Genomic DNA, 24,879 nt, shown 5'->3' on the forward strand with positions numbered 1-24,879 from the left:
ATTTAAAGGGAGAACTTTTCTTGGAGTGTTACTTCTGACAACCGGAGGGACAAGGAAGCCATCTATTAACAGACTGTGAGAACAAGGCTATTGTATTGGCTTGAGAAGAACTTCTGAGAACAGTGACCACATTCTTTGTTAGTTAATTGTGGTTAGATGTGCTTTTCAGGACAGTGTCTATTTGTTGGAAATTTTGTTGAAACAAATTAAAACAGTGTAATGTGGATACTGGTCGTTTATCTTTCTTTTCACTTCCAACATGGCTGTGCAATCAGTAGCAGCTCCACCTGTCTTCTTGCAGGATCTGGCTCCCCGGTAGTGGTGTGGGAGAACTGGAAAGAAGCATTCAAAACATATTTAAAGACAATAGGTGGGGAAGGTTTTGTGGCTTAGAGGAAATTGGCCATGTTAAAACATAGTCTAGGGGTTGACGGTAGAAGAGAACCTAAAACGTTACCGATTACACATGGTGATGAGAATGAAAGTGGTGATGGGTCAGATGCTGAAGAAGGTCCTGACGATGAATATGTGATGGCCATGATGGCATTGAAGACTAATTTTGGGGAAAAATGAACCATGGTGGGAAATCACAAGTTCTATCACATGCTCGCCAACCACATGAAACGTTTGAACAGTACTTGGCTCTTTTGAGAATGTTTTCATTGTCTTGTCAGTTTAGGTACTTGCAAAAAGAATGAATTAAGGACCAGATGATTAACAGGGCAAGTAACCCCAAGATTCAGGAAAAATTATTGCAAATGAAGGATCCTACTTTAAAAAATGCTTTATCCATTACGCATCACATTGAGAATATTCTTGTTATGTGAAAGAATTAGGCAACATTTGCCACAAGAACAAGTCCGAGGAAAGTTATGTGAATGTAGTGCAGAAGGGAGGGCTCGAAAGAGATCTGCAAAAAGGAAGTAAGACAAATATGGAACCCCAAAAGGATGTGTCTAGGAAACAATGTTATAGATGCAGTAGCACATGTCACTTGGCTGCATCTAGTGCATGCCCGGCAGTGAATGCTTGATGTACAGATGGAAGAACACAGGCCATGTTTCCAGTGTATGCAAAAGGGAAGTAGGGATACTAATAAGAGTTGTTTTGAATCTTGTGAAAGAGTGTTTGGAGAATAATGATGATGATGACTCTCGGTCAGATACAGTAGAGGTCTTGGTAGTATGTGGTGTTGAAGAATGTGACTGCATAAAAGAAGAGGCGTACTACCCCTTAAGTGTTTTATAGAGGTGAATGGAGTGGAGGTGTCCATGTGTGCACATTCTTATTCTCCATATACTTTGGTGGATAAATCCATCTGTATGAGCATGAGTAAAACAAATGAATTGTTTCCCAGTGATGTGGTACCACATGGTTTTTATGGTGTTAAACTGCCTATATTAGGTTATTTAAAAGCAGAGCTGGCATACAAGAGAAGAGGTGCACAAGGGAAGGTGTATGTTGTTGAGAGAGGTAAAACCTTGTTAGGATGGAGAGAACAACGTACATTGGGAATAGTAATGGATCCACCCACCCTGACCAGGTGTTTCTTATGACTTAACCGAATGTAGAAAAGTGGAAGAATGAATATCCAAGATTGTTTTCCCATAAGGTGGGGTGTTTGAAAAAAATGAAAATGCTGGATTGTCTTAAAGGAAGGGGCTGTGTCGAGGGTACATACGGTGAGAAATGTGCCATTGGCTTTAAGGGAGCAGTTATCTGATGAGTTGAAATGTCTACGCTCAGAAGGAATTATTAAACCAATAGATGCATCTGAGTGGCTGAGCCTTTTAGAGCTGTCAAGGAAGGCGAATGGAAATATTCACATTTCTATGGATCTGTGGAATGTCAACGGAAACATTTGAGTGAATAGGCATCCCCTTTCAAAGATCAGTGAGATGTTGATGAAGGTAAGAGGTGCCTAGTGCTTTTACGTCATTAGATCTTTACTTTGCTTACCATCAAGTACATTTCCATCCGGAATCCAAGAACTTAACATTGTTTATTATGCCTGAGGGTTTATATCAGTTTTTATGGATGCCCTTCGGCTTGGCCTCTGTTCTGCTGTGTTTCAAAGGGTCAGGCAGAGTGTGCTGTAGGAGTTAGCCAAGATGTTGATATTCCATGATGACATTTTGGTGTGGAGCGAGGATAAAGAACAGCATGAATCGGTGTTGCAAAAATTGTTGTGCAGGCTGGAAGAGGCAGGATTTACAGTGGAGTTCGGAAAATGCTAATTTATGGAAGATGAAGTGGAATATTTAGGGCACACTTAGTCTAACAAAGGGCTCAAGCCAAAGTTAAAGTAAATTGAGGCAATTCAACAGGCCCCATCACCAAGAGGTAAGGATCAGTTAAAATCTTTCTGGGGTCTTGCAGAGTGTTACTCCAAATTTGTAGAGCACATTTCCGATAAGGGACGTGTTTCTGATGAAGAAGGGAACAACATTTGAGAGTTCAGGGGATTGTCAACAAGCATTTGATACCATTAAAACAGCAATAGTGAGGGCCAACATTTTGGTGCCGTTTGATCTAGCGAAGAAGTCCATTGTGGTGACAGACGCTAGTTGATATGGTTTAGTTGCTGTATTAATGCAGGAGACTAAGAGAAAGGACAGACTAGTTGTGTTCACATCACATACATTAAGGGGTGCTGAAAGGTCATTCTGTTATTGACAAGGAGTCTTTAGCGTGTTAGTGGGGAGGGTGCAGTACTACAGGACTTTTGAGTGGAAACGCATTTTGGGCTGAGGACTGACCATTGCCCCTTAATGATCTATTCACCACAAGTGGGGCAGCAAGGGCCACTCTCCGCATAGTGAAATGGTTATACAGACTACACAAATATACATTCAGTATCAGATATGTCCCAGGTCACAAGATTGTAAACACAGATTGCCTATCACTTTTGCTGCTAGAGGGTGATGCAGGAGGCAACAAGGATGATTTGGCATTGGCAGAGGTTGTTTTTGTGTGTAAGGAAGCCATATGGAAGAATAAGTGGGTGAGAGAGCTGGCAAATGGTGTGAAATTAAAATTGCTCACTGACAAATTACCCAATCTGGAGAAGCTGACTCAGTAGGAAAAGCAAGAACTGTGTGAGTATTTGATAATGTGGGACGAGTTGTATGTAGTGGGGGGTATAGTCAGGAGATGTGACAGACTAGCTGTTTCCTCCACTAGAAGATTGTTGGAACTTGTGAGCCAAGGAATGGGGGGGTGTCAGCAATGAAAAGGAAGGCCAGAAATGATTTCTGATGGCCTGGTATGGACAAGCAGATTGAGAGACATGTGATAAAATGTGAACTGTGTGTGTATTGTGATAAAATGTACAAGTGTCTGAAACACCAATTAATGAGTACAAAGGGTCTGAAACACCAATTCATGAGGTGAAGTTTCTTGAGAGCCCTTGGTTGAAAGTTGCAATAGACATTTGTGGACCTTTCAAGTGTTTGGGACCTGACTGTAGGTTTGCCCTAGTCCTGGTGGACTATCATTCAAAGTGGACGGAGATAGCATATGTCAAGGACATCAAATCCCACAACGTAATAGCTTTTTGTGAGACAAAATTCAGAAGAGAGGTGTCTGGAATCGGTGGTCTCAGACAACGGCCTACAGTTTACTAGTGATGAATTTGAATCATTTTTAAAATGGTTTAGTCGAGAGGTTTATTCGGGTGTTGGGAGAGTGCATCCAGTTAGCCTTGGGAAAAGGCTTAAGTTGGAAAGATGAAGTAAGGAAAATGCTATGGAGTTACAGAACAACTCCCCATTCTGTTACAAAAGTGACTCTATTTTTCCTGTTGAGAGGGAGAGTGGCATGCAAGGTGGTTGTGCCAGCATGGATGACTAGAGTGAACACGGTTAGCCTGGAGTAAACCTAAGACACTCAGCTTGGGCAAATACATCTTTAAGTTTCCTTTGGTTATTGACTTAGACAGGTCAGTCGAGAACAACTATGAAGTCTTGGAGAAGCAAATCTTGTAAACTTTAAATTCCGTAATCCCTTTTAGGGTAACTAAGCTGTGACATACCCTCAGCTCCTTGGTATATTGCCTCCCTTAAGCGTATGAAGCAATCTTGCAAGAAGGCAGAACAAAACTGGCATCTGGCCTATAAGGAGAACAACAAAATAGGCCTTGCGTGTATACAAGATGGGTATTATGAAGGCCAAAGCAGAGTTCTTCGCTAACACCATGTAGACTGCCCAAAATAGCGTTAAGAAGGTGTTTGGAATCACTAGAAAGCTGTCTAATCTGACTTGCTTGAATCAGGTGGTTGAGCTTTACAGGCTCTCTGTGAAGAACTTGCCACATTTGTTAGAGGAAAATTAACAAACTCTTAGAAGACTTCAATCCCTCAAGCACCTGTCTGCCTCCCCTGGAGAGTCAGGTGGGCTGCCACAATAATGTGTAGTCCCGTGGCACTGAATGTAGGAGCTGCTCTTGTAAGCTTGATCATTTCGGACTACTCTCCGAAGAAGGTTTCTGTCCTCACGCTATGGCCACTCCTTCAGGCTCGCCTGGATCCCTTGCCACATTACATTTGGAAGGAACAGGCAGAGGAGCTCTTTCCGCATCTTTGGCAAATTTGCTGTCAGTTGCAACAGTCGGGTTTTGTACCTGCCACCTGGAAAAAATAACATCATATTGCCTATTTTGAAAAAAGCCTTCTTTGGACCTTTCTATCTCAAGCAATTATAGACCAATTTCTTTATTACTTTATCCTGTGAAAATTCTTGAGCGATTTGTAATGCACTGTCTTAATATCTGGAAGCCAACAATCTGTTGGAAGGGAAACAATTTGACTTCTGCCCAGGCCATGGGATGGCAAGGGCACTGCTCACAGCCATTGATGAGCTCAGAATGAGGGTTGATGAGGGGCAATCTGTGGTTGTGATTCTATTGGGCCTCTCGGCTGCATTTGATACGGTCTGTCATAACGCACTTCTTTCCTGGCTGGCCGCTATCGGGGTGGGCGGGTCAGCTTTGGATTGGACAGATGTTGGGCGGTTGCGCTCACTCCAATTTGTTCAGAGTTTAGGAATCTGAACCAAGGTGTGCCCCAGTGCTGTGCTATCAGCCCAGTTCTCTTTAACATCTATATGGCCCCTTTAATCTCACACTCTGCAGTTGGTCAATTATGCTGACAATCCACAATTGATTTTGTTGTTGGCTGGCAGTCAACAGCTAGCCTCCTTTCATGACTGTATGCAATATATCAGGCTGTGGCTCAATTCTAACACCCTTAGGTTTAATGGGGATAAGATCGAGCTGCACTGTTGTCTATCTAGTAAGGGGCAAACTGTGCTTCACCCTAATTTATGTTCTAATCCATCGGATGGTAACATCAGGCCTGCTGACTCGGTTCGGAACCTAGGGGTTATGTTTGACAAAAAGTTCAGCGTGGAGAGCCACATTAATAAAATAGTGGGAACCTGCTTCTTGCTTCTGAGAGCTTTATGGAAGATTCTCCTGTTGCTCCCATCTTTAGTTAGTGCCCTTGTGATAAGCAGTGTCATTCTTAGTCTACTCGTCTATTGTAATGCCCTCCTGCTAGATGTTCCAAATTACTTGTTACGTCATCTGTCGCGAGTACAAGTTGTGGCTGCCAAACGTGCCCTGAATAGACCAAGAAGGGCTTCTACCTCCTTAGCATTGAATAAGTGACATTGGCTGCCGCTAAAACAAAGAATCTGGTTTAAGTCTCTGTATTTTGTTCCGAGCTCTAAAGGGGTCTGGACTGGCCCCCTTACGGAGTCTGAGGAGCTATACTGTGAATAGGGATCTCCATTCCTCCTCGGCTAATAAGGCACAGTTGGCCAAGTTTAGGAAAGCCAGGCTAGGTGGTCGGACATTTATGGTCAGGGCAGCCGGACTCTGGAATCAGCTCCCTGCACCCCCTTAGATATTTAACCGACCTTCTACAGTTTAAAAAAGCCCTTAAGACTTGGATCTTCCCTAAGTAGCTTGGTTGGGTATCTTTTGCAGTTTGTATTTTGAGCAGTACTTCTTCCTATCTTTGTTAATGGCTAGTACCAGGATACCGGTTGGTGGCAGAGCGCTTTATAAATGTAATATATGACTAAATATGGACAAGGGTGCTTGGAGGTTGAGATTGAAACAATACCAACAGAAAGATATCCACAAACATAACACAGGTTTGAGAAGTAAAGAGTTAAGTAAGGGAGAATTGGTTCAAGTGTTCAGTGAAGAGAGACCAGAACTTTCATGCACTATTGCCCCAGTTTCCAACAAACCAACAACTCAGTGAGGACAGCATGCATCTTTTAGGGAAGATGGCCTCCTGCATCGCCATCGTGCCATATGCATTATTACATGTGTTAGTTACAGGAATGTTTAGCTTGACAATGGTCTCAGTAATAGGGTCAGTTAGAGGATCTAATGTTGATAGACTGCCACACTCACTGCTCTCAGCCATGGTAGAATACCACCAACCTGTTAATAGGGTGGCCTTTTTTCAACCGTGTTCCCCACATCACTCTCACAGCGGATGCATCGCAGACTGGATGGGGTGCACACCTACAAGATCTCATAGTACTGGGTCTTTGGGATGCCATGCACCGGAGTCTCCACATCAACTACCTAGAGCTTCAAGCTGTTCGCGTAGCATTGAAAGCATTCCTACCTCATCAGACTTGAAAGGTTGTCCTAGTCAGGGTGGACAATATGGCAGACATATATTACATACAGAAACAAGGAAGGGCACAGTCTCCACAATTGTCTCACCTGTCTTAGACCATCTAGAAATGGGCTGTACATCACGACATTCACTTGTTAGCGGAATACCTTCCGGGCACAGACGTCTTTGCAGACCTGCTCAGCAGGATGCAGCACAGATGTTAGTGTTTGGCATTCCCAAAACATGTGGTTGAATTCTGCATTTATTGTCTTACATCTTGGACAACCCTCTGTGGTTTTGTTGAAGTATTTGTTAATACGGGCGGGTGTAAGGTAGGCTTGATGTAAGACATAAAAATTGATCAGTTTAAATCTGGCGTTCCGAGATGCTTTAGGTAAGTTCTGTAGTATACGTTCCCATTCTGTTTCAGAGATATCTCTGTTAAGTTTTTTCCCATTGTTATTTCAGGTATGAAAGGGGGGCTGTATTATCTGTTCTAATCAATGCATATAAAGTAGAAATAACCCTAGTTTTGGGAGTTGAGGATGCCAGGTACATGCACATACCCTGCGCTGGTGGTTCAGAATTTTTTTGTTCGCCAGTGGTTGTCTATGCTAGCCTTTATGGTCCCGTAAGTTAAAAAATGTTTCGCTGGGATGTCATACTGTGCTCTAAGGGTCTCAAACGATTTCAACTTATTGTTCTCGAATAATGTGCCTACAGTATTAACCCCGGCCTCCAGCCAGTATCTAAGCTCAAGTTCAATAACTTTTCAGAGTTATTGCTTGCAGTGCACTGAGAGGAAGTTCAGCTGAATAGGGAGTTTTAGTTCTAGTTTTGCGTTAGTGTGATTTCCAACATTCAGCTATTATTTTCACTTCTGGGCTGTCCTGTTTTCCTTCTTTTGTGGAGCCTAGCAATAGTTCAAACAGTCTTGCTTTCTGTGGCAAGGAGGGCTCTACATTAGGTTGTGACACTAGGCTGTTAGAGATCCAAAGTGCCGGCCATTGTAATTGAGCTGCAATGTAATATGACTCAAAGTCAGGTGTTGCTAGGCCCCCACTTGGCATCTGTCTCTGGAGCTTTATTATAGCCACCCTTTTCCTGCCGTTACCTCATATAAATGAGCTTACTGTTGAATTTATATCCCTGAAGAAGGACTTAGGAATCCATATCGGAAGGGCTGCGAAATGGTATAACAATCTTGGTAGTACTATCATTTTAAGGATCGCGATGCGACCCATCACCGAAAGAGGGAGTGTTTGCCAGAATGTCATGCAGGATTTTATGGAGCGGAATACGCCGCCTAAATTTCCATCAACAATGTCTCTAGTCTCATGATATATTTTTATTCCTAGGTATGGAAGCCCATCCGGTATCCATCTAACCATTCCCAAAGTCAGTGGGGGTTGATGATGTTTCACCAGGGGGAATAGACCCGTTTTGTCCCAGTTTACTTTTAGGCCTGAATGTTTTTCGAAGTTGGACAGCATTAGTTGAGCTACAGGGAGATCTCTCTGCATGTCTCCCACAAATATCAGGAGATCGTCTGCATATAAGGCTATGAAATGTTTTACATTTCCAATCAGTATTCCAGGTCCTCCCTGTCCCGCCCTGGCTGCCGCAGCCAGAGGTTCCATTGCTAGTGCGAACAACAGAGGGGAAAGGGGGCAACCCTGTCTCGTCCCGCATTCCACCACGTATCTGGATGATATAATACGTCCCGTACAGACTCTTGCTGCAGGGTTAGTATAAAGCAGTTTCACCCATGCAATATAATCAGGGTCAACTCCCATTTGGGCCATGACCTTATAAAGGAAGTCCGATTCTAGGCTATCAAAGGCTTTTTCGATGTCTACTGGCAATATGCCCGGAGACTCAGTCGAGGAGGTTATTCCATTCATGACTGCGAAGAGCCTGCGTATGTTTCCTGCTGTGTTACGACCTGGGATGAAGCCTGCTTGGTCTGGGTGGATAAAAGAGGGCATCAGCGGTAGGAGTCTAGTTGCCAAGATTTTGCTGAGTATCTTATAATCAAGGTTCAGCATGGAGAGGGGCCTGTATGCCCCCATCCCAGTTGGGTCCTTGCCGGGCTTGAGCAGCGGGACTATAATGGCTTCCCTAGTAGTTTCCGGTAACAAGCCCTGATCTTTGGCGCATTTAAACATTTTTTCCAAGCGGGGTGCGAGTATCTCAGCAAAGGTTTTGTAAAATTCATCAGCCAGGCTGTCGGTACCAGGTGTTTTTCCCCTTGCCAGGTCTTTCACAGCCCTTTTGATTTCATCCGGTGTGACATATCCTTCTAGTGGGTGTTGGTTCCCAGGGTTTTAAGTTTATGGTTAATAAATATTGCTCAGTTAGGTCCCTGTTTAGGTTGGATCTTTTTTGATATAGTGATTCATAAAAAGCCAAGATCTGGGCGTTAATCTGTTTAGGGTCGTGTATTTGGGTCCCATCACTTGCGGTCAGGTTCATTATGGGGGAGATTTTTCTGACTGCGATACTACCCAGGCAAGCAGTTTACTCGCTTTATCTCTTTCACCATGCACTCTTGCGAGATACTGCTTATGGTCGAAACATCTGAGGCGTTCGACACAGTGTGCTACTTTTGATCTGTTTTCTTGTATTTGGGGTTGTAAATGAGGGTTTCCAGGCCTATTTTTCTCTGTTTCTCTTAGTATATCCTCGGCCTTCTCAGTCTCTCCTAATAAGGTCCTACGAATTCCTACTGTTTCAGCAATGCATCTCCCTCTTATTACTACCTTAAAGGCATCCCATTCTACCAGCCCGCTAGTCGTGGTGTTGTTGTTTTCTTCAAAATACTGTTCTATGGCTTGATGGATTTCATCTCGGAAGGTGGGGATCTTCTAGTAATTCGGGTCTAAGTCTCCATGTGGGTATACATGGGATGGGGGACCCCCATCCTAATGATAGCAACTGGGGGTTATGGTCAGATATTGTGTGAGACAAGTATTCTGTGTTTAATACAAGTGAGTGTATGTCTGGTGAGCACAAGAAGGAGTCTAATCTAACATGGAGCTCGTGGAGGGCAGAGAAAAAGGAGTAGTCTTTGGAACTAGGATGTAGTTTATGCCAGGTATCGATGAGGCCCCAATTTGCCTGTCATGTGGTGAACTGTTGAGCTATCTTCACTAATGGAGAATGTGGTAGGGGAGGATGTGATCTATCTGCGCCTATGTCACTTACACAGTTAAAATCACCACCCACTATTACCGGTGCTTGCAGGAATGTCGCTAATGAGTTGGATAGTCGAGTAAAGAAGTCGCCCTGTCCTGTGTTAGGGGCATATACATTGATTAGTGCTAGGTCTTTCCCCTCCAGTCTGCCTTTGATCGCTACGAATCTCCCCTCTGGGTCCACTTTGCCATCTGTCAACTGAAATGGGACCCCTGCTCAGATCCAAATCAGAGTGCCCCTCGAGTATGCTGAATAAGTAGTATAGAATGCCTGACCTCCATCTTTTTTGTAAGGCTTTGCCCTCTTTCGATGTTAAGTGAGTTTCCTGCAACATAGCTATTTGGATACCCCTTCTCTGTAGATAAGAAGATATCTTATATCTCTTGACTAAAGAGATCATACCCCTGATGTTCCAGGTAAGGATCTTATACGATTTTGGTGTAGTCATTGTAGTGTTTTCGTTGTTCTACTAAGGGGTGGTTTATGGTAACCTACTATTATGATGGGTTCCCTGGTGATTCCTTGCTCTCTGCTCCATTTTGCAATTTCTGTGGTGATTCTCGGACCGATATTAAACCCTAGGACAAAAGTCGAACCTCTCTCGCCCAAACTTGTGTGAAATAAAAGTTAACTGTCCAACAATGTGGGGGGTGCTTCAGATAGAGAACCGAAGCTCAGCAGGGCGACCTTTCCTCAGCCCCCGGGTGGAAGAAAAACTGAAATTCAGTGGCTCCAGGATCTCGATTATCTGGTGTCAGTGGGCTAGTCTCTTCTTGCAGATTCTTAATTCAATTTTAGAAGCCGTAGGTGTACTCCTGGTTGTCCCGGAGGTTTATATATATCATATCTCCCAGGAGCTCAGTTTGTAATTCAAGAATGTACTTCAAATTATGGTGTCTGACGTCCCTGGGGTTACATCTGGGCCCTTTTGGTTAGGCATGAGTGACAAATCTGATTCATGTTCTGAGTCTGACTTGTTTACGTCACTATGTGTTTGCTTAGGTGCACTCTGTTCAGAACAGCCGAGGGATGCAGCTGCTTCCACTGCTTTTTGACGGTCGTTTAGAATCTCCAGAGGGGATGGGCTGGTGCGTCTTGATGCATTTCTGCTGTTAGATTTCCCTTTAAGGTTTAGTTGGTATTTTTCAGGGTTAATTCGTTTCTCGTTGAGATGTTGCTTGTCCATCCAGTTCCAAACCTCCTCCGCCGAGTTAAAAAACTGTGAGCCTGTTGTGGTTATTATTCGGAGTTTGGCCGGGAATAGCATTCCGTATTGGTCCCCTAGATTTCTGAGTCTCTGTTTGGCCTCCCTGAAAGAAGCTCTCTGCTTTAACACCTCTCGCGAGAAATCAGGGAAGATCCGAATCACTTGGTTGTCCAATAAGCAATCTCCCTTTTTCCTGCTTTGAGTGAGTAAATGGTCCCTGTCTTTATAGTGCAATAGTTTGGCCGCCACCGGTCTAGCGGGAGCGCCCGGCGGAGGAGGACGTGCCGGGACTCTATGTGCTCTTTCCACTGCAAAAAATTAGGATAGTCCTTCATTCACTATATTTTCTTTCAACCATTTTTCAAGGAAGTCAACCATGTTGGTTCCTTCGACTTTCTCCGGTAGCCCCATGATTCTGATGTTATTTCTTCTTGATCTATTTTCAGCATCTTCCGCCCTCAGTTCCAAATCTTTTATTCTTTTCTCCATTTGTCTTGATGCTTTGGAAGCGCCTTGAAGCTCGGGTCCCATTTCTTCCAGCTGTTTTTCTGCCGAGGTCACTCTTTCCACTAGGCACCGGTGATCGTCTCTGAGCACTGTGAAGTCTGACGCTAGAGAGTCTATTTTCATCTCAAGAGCGGTTCTGGAGGCAGCCATAGCCTGTATTACATCCTGCAGGGTAGGCTCTTTTGTGGCTCCTTCCTCCACAGAGGAAAATTTCCCCACAACCTCCTGTTCTGTGGGAGCATTGCCTGTTATGTCCCTAGTATTATCGGCTTCTCGCCTTCTATTTGGTTTGCCCATCTCTGGCGGTGTGCGGCGCTTTTGCTGGTGATCGCTTAATAGTGTAACGGCAGAATAGAGCCGATGATTGTGTTTACCTGTTTTCCAAAAGTTGCTGGGTGGGCCCACCTGGGTCCAGTACCTGGGGGGTGGTGGCCTGCCTTTTATTGAGCCAAATGTCTTAATTACAGATTATTAAGCTTGATTGGCGAACAATCTGTTGGACCTTCCGATTTGAGCTGATGGCTATTTTTATTAACGTGCCGGAACTTAGTGGTAAAGCGTGGAGCTGGGCTGTATTTTTAAGTTACGCCACCGTTCCTTTCTTTATTCGATCGCTAGTTGATTCATCTATTAGAAAGGTCTGATTTGGGTATCGGTAGGTCGGTGTCTTCCCAGCACCCGTCTTTCAGTGTTCCGGTTTTGGGGGGCGACCCTCTGCTCTGGTTCCCTGTATTTCTGGCCCGGTCGATCTCCCACCCCTTCTTTAGCGGTCTCACTGGGTTTCAGCCTCGCCACGTCAGGCCCCTTCTCACCTTTGGTTGCTTTCTCGCTATTTGGGTCTCCGGATTGCAGTACCCCGGGCCATCTCCTCCCGGTGGGTTTATCAGGGTCTACGGTGTCGGATGGTTGCGCCCTCGATCCCCTCTTGACGCCAGGCCTCCTCACCTCCTCTTATAACGTCTCTGCTGTGCCGGGCTGCCTCCTCCGGCATTGCTTGTCTGCCGGTTTCTTTCTTCGCTCTGCTCGTCTTGGACCAGTAAGGTTCGATCTAGGCCTCCGTGTTTCTCTCAGTCAGCTGAGGTGACGCCCAAGGGTGCTCTCCCGGCCGCCCAGGTCCCGGAGTGCTTGGCAGCCGCCATCTTGTCCCCTCGAGCTCTCTTCCGACTTGCATCTAGCCCATTCGTATCGAAGCCCAGACCAGTGGTTTTCAGGCGGACAAAGCCGAACATCGATAGCCCGGGGGGGCACCACACATTCCGCTCCAACTGCGTGGAATCTGGAGCCGAATTGAGTATTATAGCCCCGGGGGTGAGGAGAGATAGACAGGAGCCTCAAAAAGAAGCTGCTACCGCCATGGCGCCAAGCCACGCCCCCCCCCCAGCATGGACAGGTATGATACACAATGAAAACAATAAGGTACTCGCACCTTCTGGGGCTGAGACGAAACATTCTAATTGTTTTTGCACACGACTGCTACAGCATTGTCCTTATGGCAAGTGTTATTCTTCACAGCTGTGATTACTTTGGCTGTGTACTTCAGACTACATCAGCCACTTGCACCAATTGGCTTAACAGGACCAAGCAGAGAAAGAGTTTCAGTAATATTAGCATTAGCGACAGTACCTTGCACTGGTCTACACCTGTTTGTTCCCATTGCAAATAGCAGAAACATGAACAATATTTTCATCATGCATAGCCAAGAATTCCGTGAGCAGGGTTGGACTGGTGTATATAGCAATCTTATAGTGTCCGATGGTGCTGGTCTCATAAGTAAGTGTGTGGACCATTTTTTGTCAATTTGTGGTTCTGTTTTATGATCATATGTGCCAGTTTTTACTGTTGATTTCCCTGATATTGAATCAAACATTGCCTGCAGAAAACTCAAATCACTGCAGTCTCCCATACCACTTTTATTTCGGCGCTCAGGACTATTTTCTCTCCCACACTGACCCTACTCTTGAATATGCTCAGGACTATTTTCTCTCCCACCCTCACCCTACTTTTGAATACCAATGTAGGCACTCCAGCCCCTGCATTAGTCACAATTAAGACAAACTGGCTTTCATTCAGCACTAGTTAAATCCCCTGATTCTGCTCTCATTGTTAAGGACTCTGCCTATAGATAGAATCTGGGAGAGATCTGAGTGGAAGAAAAGTGTAAATTTAATTTTATGTTGCTTTTGGCGCCTACTTCGAAGTCTCTATCCTAATATCACAACTTGGCGCCATTACCTCTGCTATTTGCTACACAAAGATTTCTTCAAGTCCATTTTTAGGTCTGGCCTACACAGCACACGTGTTGTCTCTTTTGAACCTTTTTGTTTTCTACCAGTGGGCTTAGGGGCCCCTATTGGTTTGCTTTACTGTTACTGTCATTTACTTGCTTCTGCCTAACCCTCCTTCCTGTCCATGCGGTTTCCCCTCCTGCTAGCTTGGACACATTGTGTTCTTCTATTGCTGTTTATTTTAGGCACTACTAGGAGTGCATCTTTATCCCTCATGTACTTCTCCACATTACACAAGCCTCATGCCGTTCCTCCCTGGCTTGTCTGTGTCACTAGCCCCATCTCTCATTCTTTCCTCACTTGTGTTGCTTGCACCAATACCTTACCTGTGTTGCTTCCCCCACTCACCATCCTCCCTGCCTTATCTGTATTGCTTCTCCTGTGCCTCATCTGTGTGGCTTCAACCCACTCATCCCCTCTGTCTCATCTGTGGTGCTTCGCTATCGACCCCAACCCCAAACTTCCTGACACATCTTTGTTGCTTTAATCATGCCTCATCTATGTTGGTTAAGTTCTGACACATCTGTGTTGTTTACCCATTTACCCATATTCCATGCCTCCTCTGACTTGCTTCCACCGACACTCCTAGCCTCATATATAGTGCTTCCACCCACCCTCCCTGCCTCAGCTCTGTTGCTTCCCCCAACCCTGCCTCATCTGTGTTGCTTCAGTCATGCCACATCTGTGTTGCTTCCCTACCAAGCCTCATTTGTGTTGCTTCTACCCACTTTCCCTGCCTCATCTGTGTTGCTTCCCGTACCCACCTTCCTGTCTCATCTACGTTGCTTCCCCATCCCTCCCACCTCTTTTGTGTTGGTTCCAACATTGCCTAATCTGTGCTGCTTCCATGCCTCATCTGTGGTGCTACCCCATGCTTCATCTGTGTTGCTGTTTCATGTGTTGCTTATCCCTGTGTCGTCGTTGCTTCTGACCACCCACCCTCCCTGCTTCATCTGTGGTGCTTCAATACTCCTCATCAGTGTTGCTTTCACCACCCACCTTACCCTCCTCCTCATCACCCTGATCCTGCCTTATCTTTGTTGTTTCAGCCCCTGCTTCATATGTGTTTATTCCACCACCACCCTCCCCCCACCTCATCTATGTTGCCTCCACACTTCATCTGTGTTGCTTCTAACCCTGGCTCATCTGTGTTGCTTCCCCCACTCATCCTTGTTTGTTCCAACCCCTTCCTTATCTGTGTTGCTTTAACCAGTCACCCACTCTTCCCACCACATCCGTGTTGCTTCCCCCCACCCGCCCTCCCCGCCTCGTGGGTTGCTTCCCCCCACCCGCCCTCCCCGCCTCGTGTGTTGCTTCCCCCCACCCGCCCTCCCCGCCTCGTGTGTTGCTTCCCCCCACCCGCCCTCCCCGCCTCGTGTGTTGCTTCCCCCCACCCGCCCTCCCGCTTCGTGTGTTGCTTTCCTGCCTTGTGTGTTGCTTTCCTGCCTTGTGTGTTGCTTTCCTGCCTTGTGTGTTGCTTTCCTGCCTCGTGTGTTGCTTTCCTGCCTCGTATGTTCCTTTCCCCCACCACCCGCCTCGTGTGTTGCTTCCCCCTCCACCTTCCCCGCATCATTTGTGTTGCTTTTCCCCACCCACCTTCCCCGCCTCATTTGTGTTGCTTTTCCCCACCCACTCTCCACGCCTCATTTGTGTTGCTTTTCCCCACCCGCCCTCCCCGCCTCATTTGTGTTGCTTTAACCCACCCGCCCTCCCCGCCTCATTTGTGTTGCTTTAACCCACCCGCCCTCCCCGCCTCATTTGTGTTGCTTTAACCCACCCGCCCTCCCCGCCTCATTTGTGTTGCTTTTCCCCACCCGCCCTCCCCGCCTCATTTGTGTTGCTTTTCCCCACCCGCCCTCCCCGCCTCATTTGTGTTGCTTTTCCCCACCCGCCCTCCCCGCCTCATTTGTGTTGCTTTTCCCCACCCGCCCTCCCCGCCTCATTTGTGTTGCTTTTCCCCACCCGCCCTCCCGTCTCATTTGTGTTGTTTTCCCCCACCCGCCCTCCCGCCTCATTTGTGTTGCTTTTCCCCACCCGCCCCCCCATGCCTCATTTGTGTTGCTTTTCCCCACCCGCCCCCCCACGCCTCATTTGTGTTGCTTTTACCCACCCGCCCCCCCACGCCTCATTTGTGTTGCTTTTACCCACCCGCCCCCCCACGCCTCATTTGTGTTGCTTTTACCCACCCGCCCCCCCACGCCTCATTTGTGTTGCTTTTACCCACCCGCCCCCCACGCCTCATTTGTGTTGCTTTTACCCAACCGCCCCCCACGCCTCATTTGTGTTGCTTTTACCCACCCACCCCCCCACGCCTCATTTGTGTTGCTTTTACCCACCCGCCCCCCCAACTCACTTGTGTTGCTTTCCCCACCCGCCCTCCCCCCTCACTTGTGTTGCTTTCCCCACCCGCCGTCCCCCTCACTTGTGTTGCTTTCCCCACCCGCCCTCCCCCTCACTTGTGTTGCTTTCCCCACCCGCCCTCCCCACCTCATTTGTGTTGCTTTCCCCACCCGCCCTCCCCACCTCATTTGTGTTGCTTTCCCCACCCGCCCTCCCCACTTCATTGGTGTTGCTTTTATCACCCGCCCTCCCAACCTCATTTGTGTTGATTCCCCCAACCCACCCTCCCCACATCACTTGTGTTGCTTCCCCCACCTGAACTCCCCGCCTCATTTGTGTTGCTTCTTCAACCTGCCCTCCCCACCTCATTTGTGTTGCTTCCCAACCTGCCCTCCCCACCTCATTTGTGTTGCTTCCCCAACCTGCCCTCCCCACCTCATTTGTGTTGCTTCTTCAACCTGCCTTCCCCACCTCATTTGTGTTGCTTCCCAACCTGCCCTCCCCACCTCATTTGTGTTGCTTCCCCAGCCTGCCCTCCCCACCTCATTTGTGTTTCTTCCCCAACCTGCGCTCCCCATCTCATTTGTGTTGCTTCCCCAACCTGCGCTCCCCACTTCATTTGTGTTGCTTCCCCAACCTGCCCTCCCCACTTCATTTGTGTTGCTTTGGGCGCCCGCCCTCCCCACTTCATTTGTGTTGCTTTGAGCGCCCGCCCTCCCCTCCTCATGGGTTGCTTTGCCCGCCCGCCCTCCCCTCCTCATGGGTTGCTTTGCCCGCCCGCCCTCCCCTCCTCATGGGTTGCTTTGCCCGCCCGCCCTCCCCTCCTCATGGGTTGCTTTGCCCGCCCTCCCCTCCTCATGGGTTGCTTTGCCCGCCCGCCCTCCCCTCCCCTCCTCATGGGTTGCTTTGCCCGCCCGCCCTCCCCTCCTCATGGGATGCTTTACCCGCCCGCCCTCCCCTCCTCATGGGTTGCTTTACCCGCCCGCCCTCCCCTCCTCATGGGTTGCTTCCCCCGCCCGCCCTCCCCTCCTCATGGGTTGCTTCCCCCGCCCGCCCTCCCCTCCTCATGGGTTGCTTCCCCCACCCACCCTCCCTGCCTCCTGTGTTGCTTGACGTGTCCTCTGCATTGCTTGTAAGCGTCCTCTTTGTTGCTTGTTCCACCTGCTTTATCTGTTTTGGGTGCCCCAATCTCTTTTGTGTTGCATGCCCCACCTGCCCGGCCTCATCTGTGTTGCATGCCCCAATGCCTCATCTGTGTTGGATGCCTGTACGAAGCTGGCCCTTTATATGGTATGTGAATACCGAGTAAACGGTCTAGGGGTTCTCCAGTGAGTGGAAAGGGCTTGCTTGCTATGCAATCCCATAGTGCTCTGTTTAGGGGTAGTGTGGTCGAGCAGCCTCATGCTTAACACAAAGGAGTGCAAGACTTCTACAAATACACACAATAGTCAGATCCTAGCCATAGAAAGGGAAAGAAAAGAGATGGGCCTAGGACCCATCAATGGTGGCAGCAACATAAATAGGGTCAGAGATTCTCCTGACATGTTGAAAATCCCCAAAGGGATTGTAACTAAATATGAAGATGGTGATGACATCACCAAATGGTTCACAGCTTTTGAGAGGGCTTGTGCAACCAGAAAAGTAAACAGATCTCACTGGGGTGCTCTCCTTTGGGAAATGTTCACAGGAAAGTGTAGGGATAGACTCCTCACACTCTCTGGAAAAGATGCAGAATCCTATGACCTCATGAAGGGTACCCTGATTGAGGGCTTTGGATTCTCCACTGAGGAGTATAGAATTAGATTCAGGGGGGCTCAAAAATCCTCGAGCCAGACCTGGGTTGATTATGTTGACTACTCAGTGAAAACACTGGATGGTTGGGTAACTGGAAATGAAGTGTATGACTATGTTGGGCTTTATAATTTGTTTATGAAAGAACACATTTTAAGTAACTGCTTCAATGAAAAGTTGCATCAGTATCTGGTAGACCTAGGTCCAATTTCTCCCCAAGAATTGGGAAAGAAGGCAGACCACTGGGTCAAGACTAGGGTAACCAACACTTCCACTGGGGGTGACCAAAAGAAAGGGGTTACAAAGCCTCCCCAGGAGAAAGTGGGTGACACTAGAAACAAAGAAAAAGAGTCCCCTGTAGGCCCCCAAAAACCAGACCAGGTGGGTGGGCCCAGAGACACAACCCAAAACAAAGGTGGGTACCAGGGTAAGAGCTGGGATGCCACTAAGGCATGGTGCCATAACTGTAAACAGACAGGGCACCACACCAAGGACACTTCTTGTCCCAAAAACAAACCCCCTAGCAAAATCCCAGGGGTGACCAGTGTAGCCATTGGGGATGACTCCTCAGATGAGGAGGTCTTCATAGCCTTCAACTGGAAAAAGGGCCCAACAGGTGAGTTGGAGATTCCAGAGGGAAGTAGACACTTCCACCACCTACTGGTGAATGGAATCCCAGCCACTGCCCTGAGAGACACTTGTGCCAGTCACACTATTGTGCATGACAGGCTGGTGTTCTCAAACCAGTACATCCCAGGTGAGATGGCCAGAGTAAGAGTTAGCCCAGACAGGGTCACTGATAGGCCTGTGGCTTTTGTGCCCATAGAAGTGGGTGGGACTTTTAGCTGGAGAAGGGTGGTAGTCAGTACAGACCTCCCCCTTGATTGTCTCCTTGGAAATGACTACCCAGAGGTTAGTCAGAGCCCAAGAGAGGAACTGGTCCAGTGCCAGTCCTCTCCTAAGGATTCTGGAGTGCCTGCCTCTGCAGTAAATGCAAGTAGGCCCCAGAAGAAAAAGAAAAGGAAACAGAGTAGGAAAGGTGGACAACCTTTAGCCAAGGTTCCAGCAAGCCAAGGAGATTCTGCTCCAGTAGGGGAGAACTCCAAAAGTGGCTCTGATAAAGTCCAACCTGACCCACAAGAAGTCCTGGCTAGTCAGGCAACTGTTAAGCCTGAGTGGGTGGCTCCTCAGCTAACAGAAGAAAGAGTGGAAGAAGGGTGTTTACTACAAGATGTGGTAACCCCCCACTCTAATACAGCAGACAGGCACCCTGAACCCAAAGAAGCCTGTAACTTAGCCCCTTCCCTTGTAGGTGAAGAGCTAAAGGTGTGGTTCTGGGCACTGATAGCTGTCAGTGGCCTCTGCTGGGTGTTAGCCTTTATGGCTGCACTATCCTTGGCATGGTGGTCTGACCCCATGCCAAATAGCAAGTTAGGCCCCCTGACCCTGTTGGTCATGGTGGGGTTACTCCAGCTCTGGGTAACCTCTTTGGGTAAGCTAGGGGTGACCCTGGCTAAGATAAGATTAGCAGAGGTGGATACCTCTAACCCCAAAATAGAGAGAATGGGTGAAGACATAAAAAGCACAGACAAGAGGCAGTTCAGACTAGGTCCTATCACTGTGGAAGTGGGTCAGTTCCCCAGAGGGAATGACCTGAACAGGAGGATGTAAGGCAGAGTAGGCCCTGCAACAAACCAGCCTATTTCCTCTACTCTTCCTCGCCTGACAGACTAGGAAGACTCTCCCAGCTTTGGCTGAGTCTCCTGGCCTGTGGGCTGGGGGGGGCTTGTGTAAAGAAATGGCTCCCTGTTGCAGTTACCCCCCACTTTTTGCCTGATACTGATGCTGACTTGACTGAGAAGTGTGCTGGGACCCTGCTAACCAGGCCCCAGCACCAGTGTTCTTTCACCTAAAATGTACCATTGTTTCCACAATTGGCACAACCCTGGCACCTAGGTAAGTCCCTTGTAACTGGTACCCCTGGTACCAAGGGCCCTGATGCCAGGGAAGGTCTCTAAGGGCTGCAGCATGTCTTATGCCACCCTAGGGACCCCTCACTCAGCACAGACACACTGCTTGCCAGCTTGTGTGTGCTGATGGGGAGAAAATGACTAAGTCGACATGGCACTCCCCTCAGGGTGCCATGCCAACCTCCCACTGCCCGTGGCATAGGTAAGTCACCCCTCTAGTAGGCCTTACAGCCCTAAGGCAGGGTGCACTATACCACAGGTGAGGGCATATGTGCATGAGCACTATGCCCCTACAGTGTCTAAGCAAAACCTTAGACATTGTAAGTGCAGGGTAGCCATAAGAGTATATGGGCTGGGAGTCTGTCAAAAACGAACTCCACAGCTCCATAATGGCTACACTGAATACTGGGAAGTTTAGTATCAAACTTCTCAGAATAATAAACCCACACTGATGCCAGTGTGGGATTTATTAAAAAATGCACACAGAGGGCATCTTAGAGATACCCCCTGTATTTTACCCAATTGTTCAGTGCAGGACTGACTGGTCTGTGCCAGCCTACTGCTGAGAGACGAGTGTCTGACCTCATGCGGTGAGAGCCTTTGTGCTCTCTGAGGACAGAAACAAAGCCTGCTCTGGGTGGAGGTGCTTCACACCTCCCCCCTGCAGGAACTGTAACACCTAGCAGTGAGCTTCAAAGGCTCAAGCTTCGTGTTACAATGCCCCAGGGCACTCCAGCTAGTGGAGATGCCCGCCTCCTGGACCCAGCCCCCACTTTTGGCGGCAAGTCCAGGAGAGATAATGAGAAAAACAAGGAGGAGTCACTGGCCAGTCAGGACAGCCCCTAAGGTGTCCTGAGCTGAAGTGACTCTAACTTTTAGAAATCCTCCATCTTGCAGATGGAGGATTCCCCCAATAGGATTAGGGATGTGACCCCCCTCCCCTTGGGAGGAGGCACAAAGAGGGTGTACTTACCCTCAGGGCTAGTAGCCATTGGCTACTAACCCCCCAGACCTAAACACGCCCCTAAATTTAGTATTTAAGGGCTACCCTGAACCCTAGAAAATTAGATTCCTGCAACAACAAGAAGAAGGACTGCCTAGCTGAAAACCCCTGCAGAGGAAGACCAGAAGACAACAACTGCCTTGGCTCCAGAAACTCACCGGCCTGTCTCCTGCCTTCCAAAGAACTCTGCTCCAGCGACACCTTCCAAAGGGACCAGCGACCTCTGAATCCTCTGAGGACTGCCCTGCTTCGACGACGACAAGAAACTCCCGAGGACAGCGGACCTGCTCCAAAAAGACTGCAACTTTGTTTCAAGAAGCAGCTTTAAAGAACCCTGCAACTCCCCGCAAGAAGCGTGAGACTTGCAACACTGCACCCGGCGACCCCGACTCGGCTGGTGGAGAACCAACACCTCAGGGAGGACCCCCGGACTACTCTACGACTGTGAGTACCAAAACCTGTCCCCCTGAGCCCCCACAGCGCCGCCTGCAGAGGGAATCCCGAGGCTTCCCCTGACCGCGACTCTCTGAAACCTAAGTCCCGACGCCTGGAAAAGACCCTGCACCCGCAGCCCCCAGGACCTGAAGGACCGGACTTTCACTGCAGAAGTGACTCCCAGGAGTCCCTCTCCCTTGCCCAGGTGGAGGTTTCCCCGAGGAAGCCCCCCCTTGCCTGCCTGCAGCGCTAAAGAGATCCCTTGATCTCTCATTGACTAACATTGCAAACCCGACGCTTGTTTCTACACTGCACCCGGCCGCCCCCGCGCTGCTGAGGGTGACATTTCTGTGTGGGCTTGTGTCCCCCCCGGTGCCCTACAAAACCCCCCTGGTCTGCCCTCCGAAGACGCGGGTACTTACCTGCAAGCAGACCGGAACCGGGGCACCCCCTTCTCTCCATTCTAGCCTATGCGTTTTGGGCACCACTTTGGACTCTGCACCTGACCGGCCCTGAGCTGCTGGTGTGGTTACTTTGGGGTTGCTCTGAACCCCCAACGGTGGGCTACCTTGGACCAAGAACTGAACCCTGTAAGTGTCTTACTTACCTGGTAAAACTAACAAAAACTTACCTCCCCCAGGAACTGTGAAAATTGCACTGTGTCCACTTTTAAAGTAGCTATTTGTCAATAACTTGAAAAGTATACATGCAATTGAAATGATTCAAAGTTCCTAATGTACTTACCTGCAATACCTTTCAAACAAGATATTACATGTTAAATTTGAACCTGTGGTTCTTAAAATAAACTAAGAAAATATATTTTTCTATAACAAAACCTATTGGCTGGATTTGTCTCTGAGTGTGTGTACCTCATTTATTGACTATGTGTATGTACAACAAATGCTTAACACTACTCCTTGGATAAGCCTACTGCTCGACCACACTACCACAAAATAGAGCATTAGTATTATCTATTTGTACCACTATTTTACCTCTAAGGGGAACCCTTGGACTCTGTGCATGCTATTCCTTACTTTGAAATAGCACATACAGAGCCAACTTCCTACAATGAAACACCCTGGTCCTCTTCTCCTTGGTCTGGGTCGTCCAGTTGCCGGGGGTTCTAGGACTATCGGGTGCCAATCACCGGTGGCAGTTAGGGTGGAGGGGCCACAGAGTGGGCTGCAGGTGTGGACTGGGGGACCAGTCTGGGTATGCCAACAAGTGGGCTCAAGTCTCACAAGCCTATGGGATGCAGAGACACCAGCGGGCCTCTTCTCCTTGGCTCGGGGTGTCCAGGTACAGAGATGCAGTGGACTATCTGAGTTGCCGTCACCGGAGGTGGTCATGGTTGAGAGAGGCCTGCAGAAAGAGCCTGCAGTCATCAGAACAAAGGTTGCAGTGTGGAAACCCATGATGGACTTAGTTCCTGGTGATGCTGGGGACCAGATTGGCACAGTTGGCCAAATTCAACCCTGGATTGGAGGCTCAGGTGCAGTGGTGCTGTCCAGCAGTGTTGGTGGTCCGGAGTCCTCTTCAACAGTTCTTGGGTGCCTGCAAGGATGCAGGGGAAGAGCTCCGCCACTCCAATGGAGTTCTTTGTACTGCGGTGAAGGCTGGCAGTCTTCTAGAGCTTTTAGAAGTTTCAGTAGCAGAGGGCGAAGCGTTTTCTTCATGATTGTCGAAGTCCACAGTCAGGATAGCAGGATTGGTGCCAGTCCGTCACGGATCTTCAGTTCTTGACTTTCGCATCTCTGGAGAGTCCTCCTTCAGGTCAGCAGGGTTCTGCCTCTCTGGTGCCAGGGGCTACCCTGAATACTGAATTGTGCAGGGTAGTAGTCAATGGGTTACTGACTGTTGGTGGCACTTCCTGTGGGAAGTGGACATAACTCTGTCCCAGAAATCTTATGAATAACATATTAAAGATGGCTACTTCTGAAAAATCCTGTCCACCTTGCAGTAGCCCACCTTAAGAGTGGTACTAGTCTGGAGGTGACACACGTACCTGAACTAATTTTGCTGCCTGTCCAGGTGCTAAATGGGCTATAGACAGAGAAAGTGGCTTCCTCTCCTGTGAGGGAACACAGATTTGCATTTCAAAGGTGGCAGCCCTTTGAGGCTTGCCACCTTATGAAGAATAATCAGCAGGTCATCCTGTGGGAGGAGATGTTACACCTTCTTGCTGGACAGGCTTCTGTTCTAGGCCTCCTGAGAGCAGAAGGCTCTCACCCTAAGGGGCCAGAATGGTGTCTCAGGTGGCAGGCTGGCAGAAACTGTTCAGCGAGCACACCAGAAGCTGGTAGGGTTTCAGGGGGCACCTTTAAGTGGCCCTCTGCGTGCATGTATTGGTAAATCCAACACTACCACCGTTGTGGGTTCACCAATATGAGATGTTTGATATCAAACATCCCTATGTTCAGTGAAGTTACCACGTAGCAGGGAAACTTGTATTGATGAGTGTCTAGCACATGCATTTAAAATGGCTTCCCTGGTCGCTTACTGTGTCTGAGAATTGACAAACACATAGCAGGCATATGTCTGCTTGTGCAGGTATGGCCTTATGTAATATAATGCATCCTGCCTTAGGGCTGTTAGGCCTGTTAGAGGGGTGATTTACATATATTGCATGCAGTATTAGGGGGCGTGTTTTCACTTTTGTCTGCACCAAGACATGCAGCCACGATTTTTCAGAATTAGCCGTCCTCTTCTGTGTTGCTTGCCCCACCCGCCCACCCTCTTCTGTGTTGCTTGCCCCACCCGCCCACCCTCTTCTGTGTTGCTTGCCCCACCCGCCCACCCTCTTCTGTGTTGCTTGCACCACCCGCCCACCCTCTTCTGTGTTGCTTGCACCACCTGCTTGCCAATCCACCTGGTCTGTGGTGCCCACCTCACCTGACCTGCCTCATCTGTGTTGCTTGCTTTCCCTGCCTCATCTGTGTTGCTTGGCCCACTGGCCCACCCTCCCTGCCTCATGTATGTGGCTTGATACCACATCTGTGTGGTCTGCCCCGCCGTGCTGCACCTGGGTGGCTTGCCCCCCCCTCCCACCCTGCCTCATCTGTTTGGCTTGCCCCACCCTCCCACCCTGCCTCATCTGTTTGGCTTGCCCCACCCTCCCACCCTGCCTCATCTGTTTGGCTTGCCCTACCCTCCCACCCTGCCTCATCTGTTTGGCTTGCCCTACCCTCCCCTCCCTACCTCATTTGTTTGGCTTGCCCCAACATCCCCGCCACCTGATCTGTTTGGCTTGCCCCAACTTCCTGCCTGCATCAGCTGTTTGACTTAACCCCCCCCCCCCGGCGTCATCTGTGTGGCTCACTTGCCCCATCTGTGTGGCTTGCATGCCTGCCTCATCTGTGTGGCTTGTCCCACCCGCTCGCCCAGCCTGCCTCATCTGTGTGGCTTGTCTATCTCACCTGATCTGCCTCATCTGTGTATCTTTCCCTGCCCGCCTATGCCCCCTGCCCCATCTGTGTGGCTTGCAGCACCCCATGGATAAATA

The 24,879-nt window shown here is 48.5% G+C and overlaps 1 protein-coding gene across 1 annotated transcript in view; it reads left to right on the forward strand.

Annotated features, from left to right (window-relative positions):
- The window catches only part of GLMP (glycosylated lysosomal membrane protein), a 125,202-nt gene that overhangs the window by 95,854 nt on the left and 4,469 nt on the right, over window positions 1-24,879 (forward strand). The window lies entirely within an intron of this gene.

This window comes from Pleurodeles waltl, chromosome 12, assembly GCF_031143425.1.
Source record: "Pleurodeles waltl isolate 20211129_DDA chromosome 12, aPleWal1.hap1.20221129, whole genome shotgun sequence".
NCBI classification, from domain to species: domain Eukaryota; kingdom Metazoa; phylum Chordata; class Amphibia; order Caudata; family Salamandridae; genus Pleurodeles; species Pleurodeles waltl.